This window comes from Poecilia reticulata, chromosome 4 (genome assembly GCF_904066995.2).
Source record: "Poecilia reticulata chromosome 4, P_reticulata-male-v2, whole genome shotgun sequence".
Lineage (NCBI taxonomy): Eukaryota > Metazoa > Chordata > Actinopteri > Cyprinodontiformes > Poeciliidae > Poecilia > Poecilia reticulata.
Genome location: NC_088833.1, coordinates 31,083,250 through 31,100,280, shown reverse-complemented (window position 1 = coordinate 31,100,280; position 17,031 = coordinate 31,083,250). Strand labels below are relative to the sequence as shown.

The following is a 17,031-nucleotide window of genomic DNA, read 5'->3' as shown; positions in this document are numbered from 1 at the left end:
TAGATTTTAATCTTCTTTGCAGTTTTACACCTACCTATCAATATTTCAGTTTTCTATGTTCTCAACTTTTTCTTGCTGTTCAACCCTGGAATAGATGCTCTATTGTAACCTTCACCTGCTCTTGGCCTCTTTGCTTGCATTTGTCCATCCCTTGTCTGTCTTTCCCATCATTCCTCTTCTCCTCCATGTCATGTAGTTCTGCTTTCTCTTGTAACTCCTTACTAGTGATTAGTTGTGCCATAGTAAATGTGTCCCTCTGTCTCCTCTCTCACTGGGAGCATCAGTGCTGTCCCTGGATTGTTAACCGAGCTATTGATTTACCTCCGATGAATGCTTTTGATACAGTATGGGAATGTGGTCAAACTGTCCCCATTCACAACAGGCATTTGTGTGTTGTGAGTGAAGGATATCTGTGTAGTTTCTGGTTTCCTGTGATTGGCCTGAACATAAGGTCTGACTCAAAACCGCATGATTAGATGAACACTGCATTACTAGATTATGCAAACTGTGTGTATACCTTTCTACACGCTCTGTTTCTGGTGTACTAGTTATTAAAACTGTTAAAAACTGAACATATGTTACCGAATGCAAAGGAAGTTTCTTTCATGTCAGAAGGCTTTTTTTCCGAGCAGGCGTGAACTGCAGCATTGTCCTGATGAAAGACTCAGTCGGTGATCACCACACAGATCCACATAGTCTCTGTTCCCCTGAAGAAAAACACTTCCAGATCATCATGTTTTCTTGATTTCTTGCAAATCAAGGAAACTTACCTGGCTAAGTGTATTTAACCTCTAAAAAGTCCTACAGAAACTCTGAGGCATTCTGAAAGTTTTAATATTTGACTACAAAAAACACGGTCATAGTGTGCCTTAACTTTCAGAGCTAGTGCCCAGCTGACTTTTTGTCACCCGTGGGAACTGATGAATCCACTGGTTTCTTTTACACTTTGCACTTGGAAGTTAAGTAAAAGTGGGAATGTATTTACAGTGGATTTTGGACAGTCTTCTTACTGAGATACTGGCTAGGGTTGTAATGATTCCTTGAATGATTCAAGTAACTAGCTTACTAAAATTCCTCAGGGCAAATCTTCCACCTCAAAACTTAATTTTATTTATTTTTTTCAAAGCTTGTTTAATTGTTTTTCTATACAGCGCATTGTGTTCAGGCCAGTTGATTATTTATGTTGCGCAACGCTCTTACTTCTACCTATAAGTTGTTGGCGAATGCTAAGTGCCTGCAGAATAAATTGCAATTTTCAAGTTCGATCCAGGACTTGTGTGGAGATTTCATTGCTAATATCTGGGTTAGATTAGTGTGTGTGTATAAGAGTAACAAATGGTAAAAAGAGTTTGAAGTTGTTCAAATGTTATTTTGCAAATGTAAAGTTGACACTTCCATTAACGCTCCATACCACAGGTAGTATTTTATATATAGTACTAAGCTTGTTGATGAATATTTAACACATAACAATTTCTTTATAGGAAGCATCATTTAGTTTAGTTTGCCCAATTATTTAGTTTTGCCCAATTATGCCTAATTTAGCTAACTTGCATGCTTAAAAAAGTCATCTCTCTTTTTTGTTTGTGCTATTTAATGGAACAATCTCTACCTAATTTGAAATCTTTTTTTTTTTATTATTCCAGCAGTATGGAGATAAACACACATCCACCTTTCCCCGACGGTAATTTGAAGTTAGAACATCATTTTGGCTCATTTTAAACACCTCTTCTATTAATGCATTCACAGCCATGTGGTAGATATTGAAATACCTTCAGCTACTATAAATGTTTCAACAGATAGCTCTATATTTTCAAAACTCACATTTTGTTGAGTATCCTGGTGTTGGCTTGAAACTCTTAATAAAGCAGGAAAATGTAATTTTTTGTCCACTGATATTTACAGAGGAAGTCATTAGTTGTCCTTCCTGTCCAAGCCTTGTGAGTCAGAGAGCTCAAGCCTCCCCAATCATTGTGCTGTTACACCTAGAAAATGATGCCTAATTGCAATTAGGGACAGACAGGCCTCCTCCACTGTTGGCAATCTGTGACTCACTTGGCAGTGTGACCACAACTCATCATCACTCACTTTCAACTTCTCATTTTAATGGGCACAGCCTCCATGTCACTTATGTTTTTCTTGGAAGGCTGACATCTTGAGACACAGCAGGTTAAAGATGGAGGCAGATCTGTGGAACTTACCCCCCAGGTTGATATTAATCTGTCTGCTGTACCCACACTTAGACACTCAGCTGCTCCAAAGCCAGTGGTTCATAGGTTTAGTTTGGGTTGCAGGTGGATTTGAAAAGCAAAACTGCGCATTCTTTTAAAACAAATGCACATTTCAGTACATAGTAAAAATTATAGAACAGTCTGGATGAGGAGTTGACAAAATTATCTACTCAAAACAAGAAAAAAGGAAGTCTTGTATAATTTTGAGGTGATAATCAATATATTGTTTGAAACTTGTAATGAATATGGGCCTGAAAATGTATTTTTTAGTTATTGAGAAAGGGGCAGGTTTATAAGATATTTCTTCTTGCTCCCTTTTCACTCATGTATAGTAAATGTAAGATTTTGTGCTTGTAATTAATAATGAAATTTGTTAAATTAAGTTAAACTGATTAAAGTTAACTTCAGAAGTTATCACTTTTGTTTCGAGCAAATCTGAACAGGGGTAAATCAGTTCTTTGGGGAGATGAAATGTTACTGTTTTTAAGGACTTGGTATAAAACTACTTTTTGTACAGTAATATAATACAAAAAAGATTCAATACAATTCAATACAATTACAATACACTATTCAATACAATTAAAAAAAATCACACTAAATAAAGTACATTTATTTAGTACATTAACCTTACTGTCATAGAAAAAATAGAACTTGTCACTATGCCAGAAAGAGGAAGATGGAGTTTGGAGTCACAATAAAAGCAATTGGCTGTGTGCGTGTGTTTGTGCGTGAGCGCATGTGTGTATTGAACAGTTAAAATCATATTTACATAAACCATATAAAAACACACAATCCATTTCCCTACTGTCTACGGCAGACTAAACTTTTCATATTTTAGGTCAGTTAATGTGACCAGAATGTTTTTTTTTGCTAAATGCCAGAATCAACGGAGAGGACAGTTTTACAGAGATGTCTTTAAATTGAAATTGCGTTGTTTGGTGAAATATTCATACCTCTTGAACTTTTCCATACACATTACAACCACCAACAAATTGATTTCAACTACCTGTTCTATAGTAAGATTATTTCATTTATAAAGTGAAAACTTTTTCCAATTCAACAATTACTTTTTCATCAATAATAAGACATTATTAACTTAAAACAAGCTCATATATCATACTGAAAAGTAACTTACAAATGTAAGTTAATTTTGTTTTATTTCATGTGTAATAATATATTTGCAATAGAAACTAGATCAAAAACACTTGGTGGGATTTTGTGTTCTTTGCTGGTTGGTCAAAAAATGTACCAAGTCTAAAAGTGTGTTGGCTCACTTCTTCAAATGTCCAGCAGCCAGTCGAGGCCTGGCTGTAATCTGGGCCTGCAGATACCCAGGTTGAAAATAATGACTGACTCTGATCCTGCTATGGTTTGGGAAGCATGAACCTCTAAAGTTGGAACTTTGATTTTGGGAAACACAGATCTGCACATAACCAGTGCACTACAACTCTTAAACTCTACAACTCATTTCACAAGTTTAAGATACGATTCAAGTAACAAATGAACTGTCAACAGATAAGTGGAATACGGGAAACGCCCAAACAGATTTAGGATGAAACTCCCACAACCGCAGAGTTGGTCTGCTTGCATGCTCCAGTTACTGATGAATAGAAAGCAGACGTATTGACTCACCACAGGCCTGATGACACTACCGCCGTAAAAAGGTCCCGACTAAATGAGACGCAGAGTGTCAAGAGGATAAAAAGGGAGGACAGACTTGTCATTTCATATAATGCTCCTCCTATCATATCAAATTTAAATGCAAATAACTGTCCTTACATGTAAACCGGAACACTGACTGAATGTCTAATTAGAATCTGTGTCCTCTCTATAGATGACTTCTTTGATCCACTGGACACTTATAATCTGCTTAAATGTTTTATTGATATGAGAAGTCATGTAAAAGACTAGATGATTATGCCTGATATGCATACAGATCCAGAAATGATTCTGTTTCTGTGGAATAACAGATAGATTTGTTTTTGTAAGAGTGAATATTTCTGAAAACGGTTTTCTACAACTTGGTTTACTGTAGATGCAGTGATAAAGCAAGAACTTTGAACATTTCTTATTGCTTATGTTTTTGTACATTCTTAATTCTCTCACAAAAGTTTGATTTTTAAATGTTCTGAAAGAAAAATCATTTGTAAACATGGCATTGAAATATGGACATTTATTTTAATCGCAGCAAGGAGAATTGCTTAAATTTGGATCAATATATCTGTGACAGACGGTAAAACAGTGAATGTGAGCAATCAAACAAAAAACTGGTCAGAGCAACATAAAAAACTTTAAAACACCTAAAGATACAATTTTAATCAAAAGTTTTAAAGCTCAATTTTTCAGTCAGTTGGTCTGCTTTGGGGTGTGAAGAATAGAATAAACATTTCTTTATTATTCCACAATGGGGAAATTCCAATGCAACAGCAGCGATGTGACAGGCGATCAAAGCAAGTCGGTTCATACCAGGACAGCTAATAAAACATATAAAAGCAGAAATAAAGAATGAGAAATGCATTAAAGTAAGGGCAAAATTTCAACACAAATGTGCAGTTTGTAGAAGCAGCGTAATGTTGCATGAAGGATTGTGTGTAGGGTAATTTAAGAGAAAAATTCAAAATGTGCATCTGAGCACATGCACATTTTTTTTCTGCACCATAAATGACAATAAAAACTGCAGATACCAGCAGAAATGATTGTTTAAATGAGTAAAAACTACAAATGCCAACATACACTGGAATACTTATTTTGTTGGGAGCAGTGATGGTTGTAGTGGAACAGCCAGATATTCATCACTGAAGGAGATCTGCAGTTCAGAAACGGCTTCATGCATGTGTGAGTGTGAGACATTGTCCATCAGTGATGATCTTTTCACCGTCTGTCTCCATCATCAGAGAACGTGTTAAGTTGTTAGTGGGAGAGTTGATGAAGAAGGGTGAAGAGGAACGGTGCTAGCACAATTCCCTGTGGGACACTCGTACTGAAGACCAGGCTGCTGGAGACACAGCCCTGTGTTCACAAACACTGTGGACAGCCAGTGAGGTAACCTACTATGTCCACTAGGACATGTAGCGGTCCGCTCCTGGCCGGATGGAGTTGAAGGCACTTGAGAAATCAATGATGGATGACATCATCCACCCTGATGCCAGGCTGGGAGGCGAAATGCTGCGCATCCAATGAAGACCTCACTGGAGATAGTTGAGGATCAACCTCTTGAGGGTCTTCTTGTCTGACATCTGTTTAGTACTGAACCAGCAGAACATCCCTCTAGCTCACATTAGCTTTGTTGTTGTCAAAGTTAAAGCTTTCAAACAGAAACTCACTTTGTGGACAAAGAGGATCTAAGGAAAAAGAACAAACATGTTTCCAATTTTTTCTGACATTTTTGGAAGCCTCTCTGTTGGTCATTGAAATTTTCTCAGCACCTTGAAAAACTGGGAATCATCTGGGAATCTCAACAGGGGCCTGTGGGTACTACTCTGGATCACACTACAACTGATTCTGCTATACCTTCATATCTGGGATCCCAGATTCTGGAAGGTTCAACCTACAGCACTTTAAAGTTGCAGTGGGGCAAATTGGACCTGGGATGCTACTTGGTTGCCGTTGTTATGGAAATTTCATTATCAAGGAATGATAATCTGTTTCAATAAGAGAAAGATTAATCTTTGTCTTTAAGTTTCTTTATTCGAAGGCAAAAGCGTTCGAAGACCCTTCTCACTGAGCGCAGTCAGGAGAAGAGCCCTGAACAACACACATCACATCGTTATATAGTCACAGCAAGAGAAAGACCCTCCCAAAGTCTGATGTTATCTCTACTGCCAGATGGCCACAGAGACACCCTGACCCCTCCTCATGAACTATCTCTCACCTCTTGGAGGAGATGATTTTATGGCAGGAAAGACAGTTGATAAGGATTTCAGGAGGAACTTCTAACACTTCTTTGTCAGTTCATGGGTTCAGCTCAAACAGGGTACAAACTACATCCCACACATCAGTCCTTTAAGACAATCATTAGATCAAGCATTTTACCCAAGATGTCTTCAGGTCTCTTCTGCTTTCACGGCATACATCTAAACATTATCTGCAAACTTATTTAATGGACAAACACATCTTGCAGAAATACAAAAACAAAGCAGATATTATCAGTAAATAAATGGTAAAAAGTATAATCAGTTCCTTCAAGAATGAATTAAGACTGAAAACGAAATTTTCTATTACACCGTCTGAAAGGAGTATCCATCCAGCACTGAGAGCTGTGAAACTCCTTCCCCCATTCACAGCCACATACCTGTGTGTATCAGTATTCTCCATCATGGCCAGACTCAGAGCTCCTCTGGAGGCTCCTCTGAGAGTGAGACTTTCCCCTGTCCCACCCAGACTAGATCTTGCGTCCGAGAGGCAGGTCCAAGTGTCTCATTAAGAGGGCAACACAAGAAGAGATTGTGATATCTTGTCAAAAAAAGGGAACCGTTTTTCATTTCTCACATGCATAATGAAAAACAGTTCATTATGCAATTGACATAATGGGTCCATTTTTTTTCACAATAAATTTAATTTCAAACTTAGTTTTTCAATGTACTCTGTGAGCCCATTATTCTGTTCAACACATTTTTCATTTTTAGAGGTTTTTTTTATCATTGATTTTGGTGGTCATAAGCTTGGCACAAGCCTTTAATTTGATTTTTGTTGCAGTTTTGATTTGTTTCATGAACTGCTGGTCTGAGTGGAATCTTGCTTTGTGTGCAGGTTTTCAGACACATGATGGATAAATATCCTGGATTGAAAAAGTTGAGCCTTGAGGCCAATAAACTTCTGCTTTACAATGTACAATGTAGCCGTCTTCCTCAACATAGCTTATTTTTAGCTGCGGCATTTCAGTTTCAAAAAGTAGTGCATTTGTACATTTCATAGTTTGTACAAAACCAATTTATTTTGTTTTCTCTCTATTGTTTTTGTTGTGATAAGATAAAGAAAACCTCTGTCTAATCTTGAAGTCAGCTCTTTAACTTAGACACAAAGGCCTGAAGACGGTATTTGGGGAAAAAGACAAAGTGTTGATGGTTGTCTAAACCTCTAACCATCAAAATGCAATAAAGGAACTATATTAAAAGTATCTTTAAATAAAGTAGGAAGATTTGGGTTTTCTACCAGTTTAAAGGTCCACTATTATCCAAAAGTCATTTTTTGCATGTTTTTGTACTTCCATATGGATATATTCTGCTTTAAGAGATGGTGCAAGAGCAAAAAAAAAAAAAAAAACACTCAGCCATTTTGTTGGGGAAAAAGTAAGAGTTCTGCTGGTAAAACAGCCTGTTGCAAAACCTCTAAATTGTTGCATCACAATTATTTACCTAGCAACCCCAAGTCAAGCCTGGCCCCCCACCTGGCAACCCAAGTGCAGCTACACCCACTTCATTACAGCACACAACATTTTGGAGTTTGAATTGTGTATCTTGGTAAAGTGATGGGGTGTGAAATATTAAGGACAAGAACATGTCTAAACCGAAGCAGCAGCATTTTCATTCAGTTTGTCCACTGATGAGCCTCTTATCCAATCAGTAGTGTGGTTCAAGATGTTTGCTGTCATCTGTTTATGCACATTCTATATCAAGCCATTTATCTCATGGGTGTATCAAACGTTTGAAAATAACTAAAAAAAAATGTATCAAATCTACACTTTTTGGCCTCGCATGCAAATTTAATACAAGAAACTTCAACTCTTTTATTAAGTTTGTGTCTTCTGTTTCTCTTTTGCTATAATAGTTGTATGCTGTTTCTAGGTAAATAAACCCACATATAGCATCAGCATCTGTCAGATCAAGTATTACAAAGAAGCACCTTAACAGAGTAAAAAGCTTCTAATATGCAACTGATTCTCTCTCATAACCATAAAATGTGAAAACAATATTGTATTATGCCTGAAGAGGTTCTAAGAAACAAGTAAAGAGGAAAAACATGTTAGAAAGACATGTTAGAGTATGCAATGAATTTATCTAATTATAAAAGTGGCTCTTGGTACAATTGATTAAAATAGTGCAACCAGTTTCTTAGAAACCATAAGGGAGGATATTCTGATGCACTGTCTCCACCTCTGCCGTGGTTCTATTTCAGAGACACGTTGCATATTTGTCAAAACGGCTCATATCCCAAGAGCACAAATAGCAATTAGTTATATTTGGCTCTGGGTGAGTCTGTACCTGAAATTCATGTTTCAGGCTAAAAATATGGGTAAGTACAAGGATTTATGGTAATAAAAAAGTTGTCTGGATTGATGAGTGAATTCTTTTCATGTCATGATATGAAAGACCAGGTCATAAAATGGAAGCGGACGAACTGAGGCAAACATCAACACTGCTGCATGAAACGCAGCCATAAGCTTCTGACCATTCACACAACACTTTGCACAAAACAGGTCTGGTGTTGAAAAGGAAGGGGTGGAGGATGTCTCCCTGTGAACAAGAATTGTGGTCACATAATTACATCGGCAGCTGTTTTTCCATTAATTATTGAATTGTTGCATATTGATTCCATTTTAAAAGAAACTCACCAGGATGAGGTGGGGGTTTTTCCGTCCATATCAAAATAGCTATATTTCACAAAAGTGCAATGCAAAAAGTTTTTCCACATCACATCAGTCACATGATCAACACCCGGATGTTGCCAACGGCACAAACCACCAAGGCGACGATGGCAACTAGTAGGATGATGATGGTTTGTTTTTGTTTTTTCAGACAATGTGCCAATGGCTCCATCAGAGCTCTCGCAGCATCACACTTCATAGAAAGTTATTGGAGCTTGTTGAATCCATCGTTCTTCTGTAAAATCACTGACTATAATTTCCCCAAAACGCCACAGATGTAGCTGCTCCCAACTTTGAGGAGCTTTTAGCTCCGTGTGTTTGCTCCTGGTTATCCCATTGTTATCCTCTGAAGGCTGATAAATGCTGAGCTCTGAATTATGAATATATCTCATGTAACTGTTTACATCCATCACTGCCATGATGTTGAATGACTTGCTGCATAAACAAGTTTATTCACATGTTTAATTTCTTATTTAACTGTCCTGCCATGAACATTTAAATCAATGATTTGATGCAACTGCTGGGTTGAAACATTTTAATCTACTTTGAATAATTAATTGAGCATTCTGTACTATTTCATATAGAATCAGTTGGAATGTGCGCAACTGAATTTACTTTTTTTTTTGTGAATTCCCTTGAGATGACATTTGCTGTGAATCAATGTTATAAAAAGAAACTGAATTTGCTAAGCTAACCTAGCTTGTACAATCTGATATGGAGTTTTTTGTGCTGTTGCAATTCCCCATAGTATTCTAAACTTATTTATGAAAAAATTATAAAATATACTTTGGAAATGATCTTTGAGCCATATCCAGTTCAACCTGGACAACCTTCTCCTCTCTGATGCTAACCTACGGACATAGAGCTTTTGTTGAGGTGACCAACTTATTTTCAGCATTTAATCACCAGTATCTGCTGCTCTTGTTCCTCCTAAATCTCACAGAAGCAATCTACTTAGTTATTTTCTTGTGTATAGAGCAAAATATGTTTATAGTTCGTGTTCCTTTGTGTTAAGGGGAAAAAAGCTCTTTCTTTCTGCCTTTGTGTGCCTGAAATAGGTCACAGATACTTATTCAAATTCCTGCATGAATGAGCAGATCAGTGTTAATCACCAACTCAGAGTGCAGCAACACTGCCAAACAGGTTAGGTGAGTCCAGGTAAGAAAGGAGGAAGGACTATTCTAATGTCAGCACACACACAAAGAAAGAAAGAAAAGAGAAAGGGAGGGAGAGAGAGAGCGAGAAGCTAGCAGCTTGCAGGTAGACAGCTCAACTAAATTACAGCCAGGCTACACTGACAGGTGTAAAGGTGAGCTCTGACGGCAGGCAGCTACTACAGACAGGTAAACAAGCTAAAGGTAAAGAAGTGGACAAGCAGTCTCACAAGTAACCAGTTTGCTTTGTAGGGAGTCAATGTGTCAGGTAAAACAAGAGGCTGCTCTCCCTGTTGGCTGTGGGATTGTTGCCTGAGAGATGCAGACAGTGGCTGCAGAACAGAAGAGAAGCAAATAGGACAGCATTTATCCTCTGCTGCCCCCTCTTTGACACAGACACACTCACAAAGACGGAGCCAACAACCTGGGTGTTCAACCACCTCAACTTTTACAAGGTAAATGCACAGACTGGGTTTGCTAACATCTCAAAGGCTTGACGTGGGCAAAGGAATTTGCATGCAGGCCGTTTATAGTTCTTGGCAGTTTATTGTTTAGGTGTGTAGTTCCTTTCCTCTGACCATCTTTGTGTGTTTGCTCCTCGTTATCCTGTTGTAGAGCGCTCACCTGGGCCAGCTGGGGTCTTCCTTCTCTTTTGGGAGTCTGGTCAATACAATGGCAGCATCTTGTTCTTATTTAATAAGAAAACTCAAAATACCCACATAAAAAAATGTTTCCAAAAGTTAGAGTAGTTGAGGGAGTTGTAAATGCACTGGTTGCTATGCAACACAATCCACCTGACCAGCACTGTCGTCCTGTGCTGTGTGTTCTTGCTTGAAGACCTCATCTAACACTTTTCAAAGTGACGTCTCACACACACACGCACACGCACACACACACACAATCCCTCCCTCCAGCAGGGGGACGACCATGAATCCCACTTGTCTTCCTGCCACATTCTCAATATATCAGAGTGATTTTTCTCTTCTTTGTGTGGGAAATATGTTGTGTTTATTAGTATTGAATCCTGATACACTATAAAGTAATCTCTGCTCTGTCAGCTAATGGCGCTGTTGTCAATCAGGTGCTATGGCAACGGGTCTGAGAGTAGCTAGACGATACAGAGAAAAGAAGAATACAAGTGGTTTTGAGTTGTTCTTCAATGGTTGCACTAAGTTAATGACATACATCTCCAGGTTTGATTTTGTTAATGGAATTGCTCCACTGCGGCAGTGCAGCCATGGATGACGAGTAAAGAAATAGTCTTTTTGCCCTCCACCGTTATGCACATGTGCAAAGTTTCTGGATGTAAACAATATCATGCATTGTGTATTCCATGAAGCAAAGCTGTAAAACAGTGTTGGCTTTCTGCTCTGGTTTTGTCTTGGTTCGCATTCATCAGGTACTATGCACAAACCTCAGGTGCCGACACTGAGATGTTGGGTTTGGGTTTGAACAGGTGCTGTGGCTGCAGGCTCCACGTATCACTGTTTCCCTCTCTCTGTTGGTGTGTGGAGCTGGGGCTGGGACTCCTTTGTACATCAAACACTTACTCATTCATTTAACAACAATAAAGAAGAAAGGATAATGCTGATAAAAGTTAGGCTGTGAAAAAGTGACTGCTTCCCTATGGATTTAGTCATACCGTTTCAGATCATCAGACTAATTTGAATATCAAAAAGAAAACCCGAGAAAACAAAAAAGTTTTCAAATGAGGATTTTATTTATTCAGGGGAAAAAGCAACCTGACTGGGTAAAACTGATTAATTGTGGATACCCATATTTTTGGTTTTGTGTCACACTCAGACCTTACTACCAGACCTTTAAGATTAAAACACTTATAGAACACAAAGGTTTGTCTCAATTTTTTTTACATTTCTCTGGATACATTTTTGAAGCATTTTTTATGGACTGACAAGTCAGCTGGAGCGTGTGTGTTCTGTTACTGTATATCTGGTTTAAAACTAACAGAATTTCAGAAGAACTTAATATTGACAGTCAAACTTGGTGGTGTAGTGTGACGGTCTTGTCCTGATTTACCAATGCAGAGACTTGATGTCTTGCCAGAAATAAAAGAACTGTAAATTGTGCTTGTCAGGAAAATCTACGGCTATCACTCTGTGACCTTAAGCTTAAGTACACAATCAGAAGCAGTAGCATGACCTTAAACGACCAGTTTGTCGAACCTTTTAATGTGACTGAATCCAAACAGAGTTGATCAGAATTCCTCCACAGTAACACATTTGAATCTTTTACAAATGCATCATGGGAGCTGTTTCTGTCAGTCATGGCACAACCAGATATAAACAATTAATCTCCTACACAGGGCCAGGTTTGGATTTGTTTTTCTTCTATTAGCTGAAAGAACTGTAATTAGTCATATTGACTTTGTCTGTTGAAAGTCGTTTGATGTGAAACGTAACACGTTTCTTAATCCAGTCTAGATTCAGTAATCAATAGATTTCTAATAACTGATTACTGGGGACATATATTTGTATTTACTTTTATTTTTGTCTTAGTTTGTTTTGTGTCACATCCGAAATGATTATTGATTTATTTCAGAAAGATTCAAGAAGTAAAAGCTACCAGGCCAGATCCTATTTTCAAGACAGTAATTTATGATAGAATATATATTTTTATTTTTTGTTTTTTGGTGACATTCTGGTGACCAAGGTGAATAAACATAACCTGACAGTTTTTAAGATCACCAAGAAATGTCTAAGACCAAATTCTGGGTTTTCTGTCAGGTCAGCAGCTATTACCCCGGTTGACCTCATCACTGCTCTCTGTCTGACCACCAGGTTCATATTTTGTGCAGAACCTGAAATGATCAATCCTCACATCCTAAGCTGTTTTTAACCTTTTATGTCCCTTTCTAAAATTGAAACATCTGCTGATATTTGTGAAATAGAGCTGTACCCAAACATCGACATACTCATTCTGTACCCAGAATGCATCGCTGTAAGTTTGACCCCGCTGAGGGCAACTTAACACATACATTGTGGGTGTTGACACCTGCTAAATACAATGCTGGTATAGCACGTTAGCATTAGTTTCTACTTAACCCCCAGCTGGTATAGTGCTTTAGTGTTAGCAGAATTAAAGTTTATGATTAATTCTTTGAGGTCAGCACAACTAATGTTTTGGTTAGTGCTGCCCACCACTATATGCTATATGAACTTCTGATCATGGTCTTTTTGGGTATTTTCTGTTTTTTTTTTTTTTTTTAAGTTAAAAAGAAACACAATTGATTACAAAAAGCTTCAAGAAATCTCAGTAATTGTAAAGGATAGAAAACTTTTCTTATCTGTCACGTTCTCTGAAAAATTGCCAAATTGTCAGAACTTTTCTCAGAATATGAAAACGTAGGAGCACAGCTGCACAAGCAGAGTATGAGTGGTGGGATGTCTTGTCTAGCTCATAAGGTTATTGCATGGATAGTTTTATAGTCATGGTGATTAATGTGCAGTTAAAAAACGTATACATTCATACATTGTCACCAGCAGTCTGCAGTGTGACGTGCCACTTTTTCTGATGTAGGTTGTCTCCAAAAGTATGTCGGATGCTAATTCGCTACAAAATGTTATATGAAGATATCTTGGATTCTGACACTGATTTGTACTTGATGCTCTTTGATATGGCAGACATTCTTTTTATTCTGCTGCCCCCTCACCCCCTCTCGGTTTTTTAATATCATCTGACATTCTTTACCTGAAAGCAGACATGGTATCGCCTGTCTTCTGGTAGCATTCTCCTCTGCAACACAATCTGATGTGTCTTTCAAACAACAAAGGTGGAAAGAAAGGGTGGGTGTCAGGTAGAGAAGGAGGGCGGGCGGCTGCTCTTTGGCTCCGTATCTCACAGAGTCCAGCACTTTATCTACTTGCACTGTGGGAGGAAAAACGTCCCTCTTCTATATTATCATCAAGCATTGATAAGAACGTCTCCTCTGTGCACAAAGGCAAGCTGATACCCGGGCTGTGTGGATCTGTGCGTGTTTTTAGTCCTGTGAATTTCTTACTCCTTTATTGTCTTCATAGATAATAATATTGATGTGAAGTTGTTGATACTTTGAGACATTTGTTATATCTGACGGACATACAATTGAATTTGGGAATGTTTAGTTAGTGACTTTAAACTAAAATCAAAGGACAAACTTTACATTCACATACCAGAAAAGCTGTTTTATTTCTTTGCACATTTCTAAATGTGTATTTTCTGCCTCCTGTATTAAGAAGTCTTCAAAAACATAATGTATATGAGCTCTAAGTTTCACATGCACAAATTGCACAAGTTGCTGCTCGGCTGGATGAGGAAAAGCTTCTGTTGCCTCATCGCAGAAGTTCCATAGGAAATGAATGGAGAGGAGCATTTCTAGATTAACATTTAAAAAAATGACTTCCTCTAAACCTTCCTGAACATGAAAACCTGGAAAACAGAACCTTCAGTCATTTGATTTGAGACAATAAAACAATTTCCTGAACATTTTATGAAAATGTGCATACAGTGGATGTCCAGCTATTTATCTGGTAGAACTGAGTGTCAAAGCTGCTGGGTCTTGTTCTGCCCTCCATCCTGTTTTAGAGGGAGAACCTCATGGCTCCTTACTAGGACCTTAGTTGTTCGCAGGTTTTCTGCTGCTGTCTTGGCCATGTCACTCTTGGAAAAGAGGTTTTTAATCTCCGAGTTATTTTTTCTGGTTAAATAAGGAATACATACAAACATTTTGATACAAATGAACAAACATACCCTACTGTTTGTTCAGAAGACAAACATAAGTAATCCTGCCAAATCAGAAAAATCTGTATTGTATGTTGTTCATAATTCCATATACTTGCCGCTTAGAGGCAGACAATCTATGAGAATATCATCTGTGAGAGATTGTACCATCCCATTTTGCTGTACTCTTACTGGACAATTGGCCTTTTCTGTTACTACGGATACTACTCAGAGGAACACACTGATGATGTTAGGAGCTGCAGCTCTGAGTTTTCAAATCTAATTTAAAAATATTGTTTAAAAATGCTCCGGTATGTAGACATTAACTGAATGACTGTGTATGTGTGGTAGTGATTAAATGACTGTGTGTGTGTTGTGATTAGAAAGCAACTCATAGTGTTATATTTAGTCTTATTTTATCATTGCATAGTATATCCATTTTTGTAACCCGTCAAGGGACTGCAGATGCAAATACATTTTTGTTATAAACTGGTACAATTCATCAAATGGTGACATTTATGTTGGAGCTGTATATTGTCCCTTTTTAAATAAAGTTCATGATCATATTATTCCATCAACTAACAAAACCTACTGACGCAACAGGAATCAGAACTTCATATTGTTTTCATGGAGCCCAAAAGACTTTATTCTGTGGTTATGTATTCTATCTACAGATGTTCTACAACTGAAGAAACAATAAAGAGAGTCATTTTGGGGAAAGCCATTAATTATGAATCATGGCTTCTTCAATGTAAGAGAGACCCAGAGAGCTGCAAACAATCAGGGAGTTTCATCAGAATCAGCTTTGTTGGCCAAGATTTGTGTTTGCAAACAAATAATTTGACTTCCTATTCACATGCTCACAACATAACCATTAAGTGCAAATATATGAATTTAGGGGAAATAAAATATAAGATAAAAATCACATTTACACATAGATATAGTTCGAAGCAGAAGTTTACATAGACCAGACATTTACCTTTTTTTTCCCCACTGAATGATGTTAAATCACAAACAGACAGTCTGGAATGTTTTCTCTAAACGGCTTTCTAAGCTAATGTTGCTGTTGTTGAGGGTCTGACAATGTGCTGTTTACATATTACCTCAGACATGTTTGTTTTTTCCATCTAAAAATGACATAAATTGTAAATTTTCATCCAGCTCATGAAGTGCATCTGATACAGATGCTTATTTTAAACACTTTGAACTATGTGATACAGTTAGAGCATTACTAGGTTTTTTAAAAAAGTTGCAAACATGCATTCTTGCTTCATGGTAAATTGTCAGTAAGATAGAACCACCACTTGCCTTCCATGCTGATTTTCTCCGCCTGCTTTTAAAACGCTGAGTCAGTGTGAGCTGTAGGGTAGAGGTAAGAGGCAGCAAATGAACTCTGAAGTACCGACTGGTTGGTAAAACACACTCGGCATGACCTTTAGTTAACGGACAAATTGAGCTGTGGCCAGAACACGCTTCTGACTCCAGAGTGAGACGTGCTGGGCACTGGGAAGAAGCAAGCCTACAATGAATCTTACAGTTAAGGAAGCTGATGCTTTGAAATCCCTTTTTTTGGAAAATATGTGTTTATGTATGGAGCTAAATTGGGACCATAAAGTTTGCTAAAAAAATAAATAAAAAATTACTGAAGAAAAAAGATGAGAAACTGAAAAATTATTTTGAAGCTGAAAAAAAACTGAAAACTGAAAATAAAAGTTAAAAAGCGCATCTCAGATTCAAGTTTTTTTTGTTTTTTTTTCCAGTTTAAACTTTTGGCCCTGTTTTAGTGTGGGCCCTTGGATGATGGATGTGTGTGTGTGGGTGTGCGTGTGTGTGTGTGTGGAATCATGACTGACAGCTCACCACAACAGCTGGACACATTCAGGGACCACAGGAACTGAAAACGTCTTTAAAGTATTATCGATATCCTTTGTGTGTGATTGATTTTGAAAAGTAACATGCTTCACTGATAAAACCTGCTTATGTCAACACAAATACTTCCACACAAGTATCCGTGGAAAAACTATGATGACAACAGATTTGCACAGCAATTCAGTCTGGGTTTAACGTTTCCCACCAACATTTTCCCGTGTGAGATAAAATATGTTGAGGTAAAAGTTGAAACCTCAACACAAGCCACGCCTCCAGGAAGAAACTTTGTAATGGTTGTTCTGCATAAAAGTCATGATAAAGTGACAGTATTTTGGGCAAAAACTATTTTGAATGAAATATAAAACACTGCAGGTTTTTTAACAATAATAGCATAATTCTCAAGACTCCTGACGGGTTTATCTAAAGCTTGAAACAATGCAAAATGTTCTTTACTTTAGGTTCAAACTGGAGATAAAATGCA

At 37.6% G+C, this 17,031-nt stretch overlaps 1 protein-coding gene across 2 annotated transcripts in view; it reads left to right on the top strand.

Moving 5' to 3' along the window:
• naaladl2 (N-acetylated alpha-linked acidic dipeptidase like 2) overlaps positions 1-17,031 on the top strand; it is a 416,483-nt gene that overhangs the window by 42,217 nt on the left and 357,235 nt on the right. The window contains exon 1 of one of the 2 annotated variants that reach the window (XM_008407820.3): positions 9,848-10,420. The exons of the other annotated variant lie outside the window; for it this stretch is intronic. The gene's annotated coding sequence lies outside the window, so the exon portion shown is untranslated. Of the gene's footprint in view, positions 1-9,847; positions 10,421-17,031 lie in introns of those variants that run through there. 2 annotated transcript variants of the gene reach the window in all.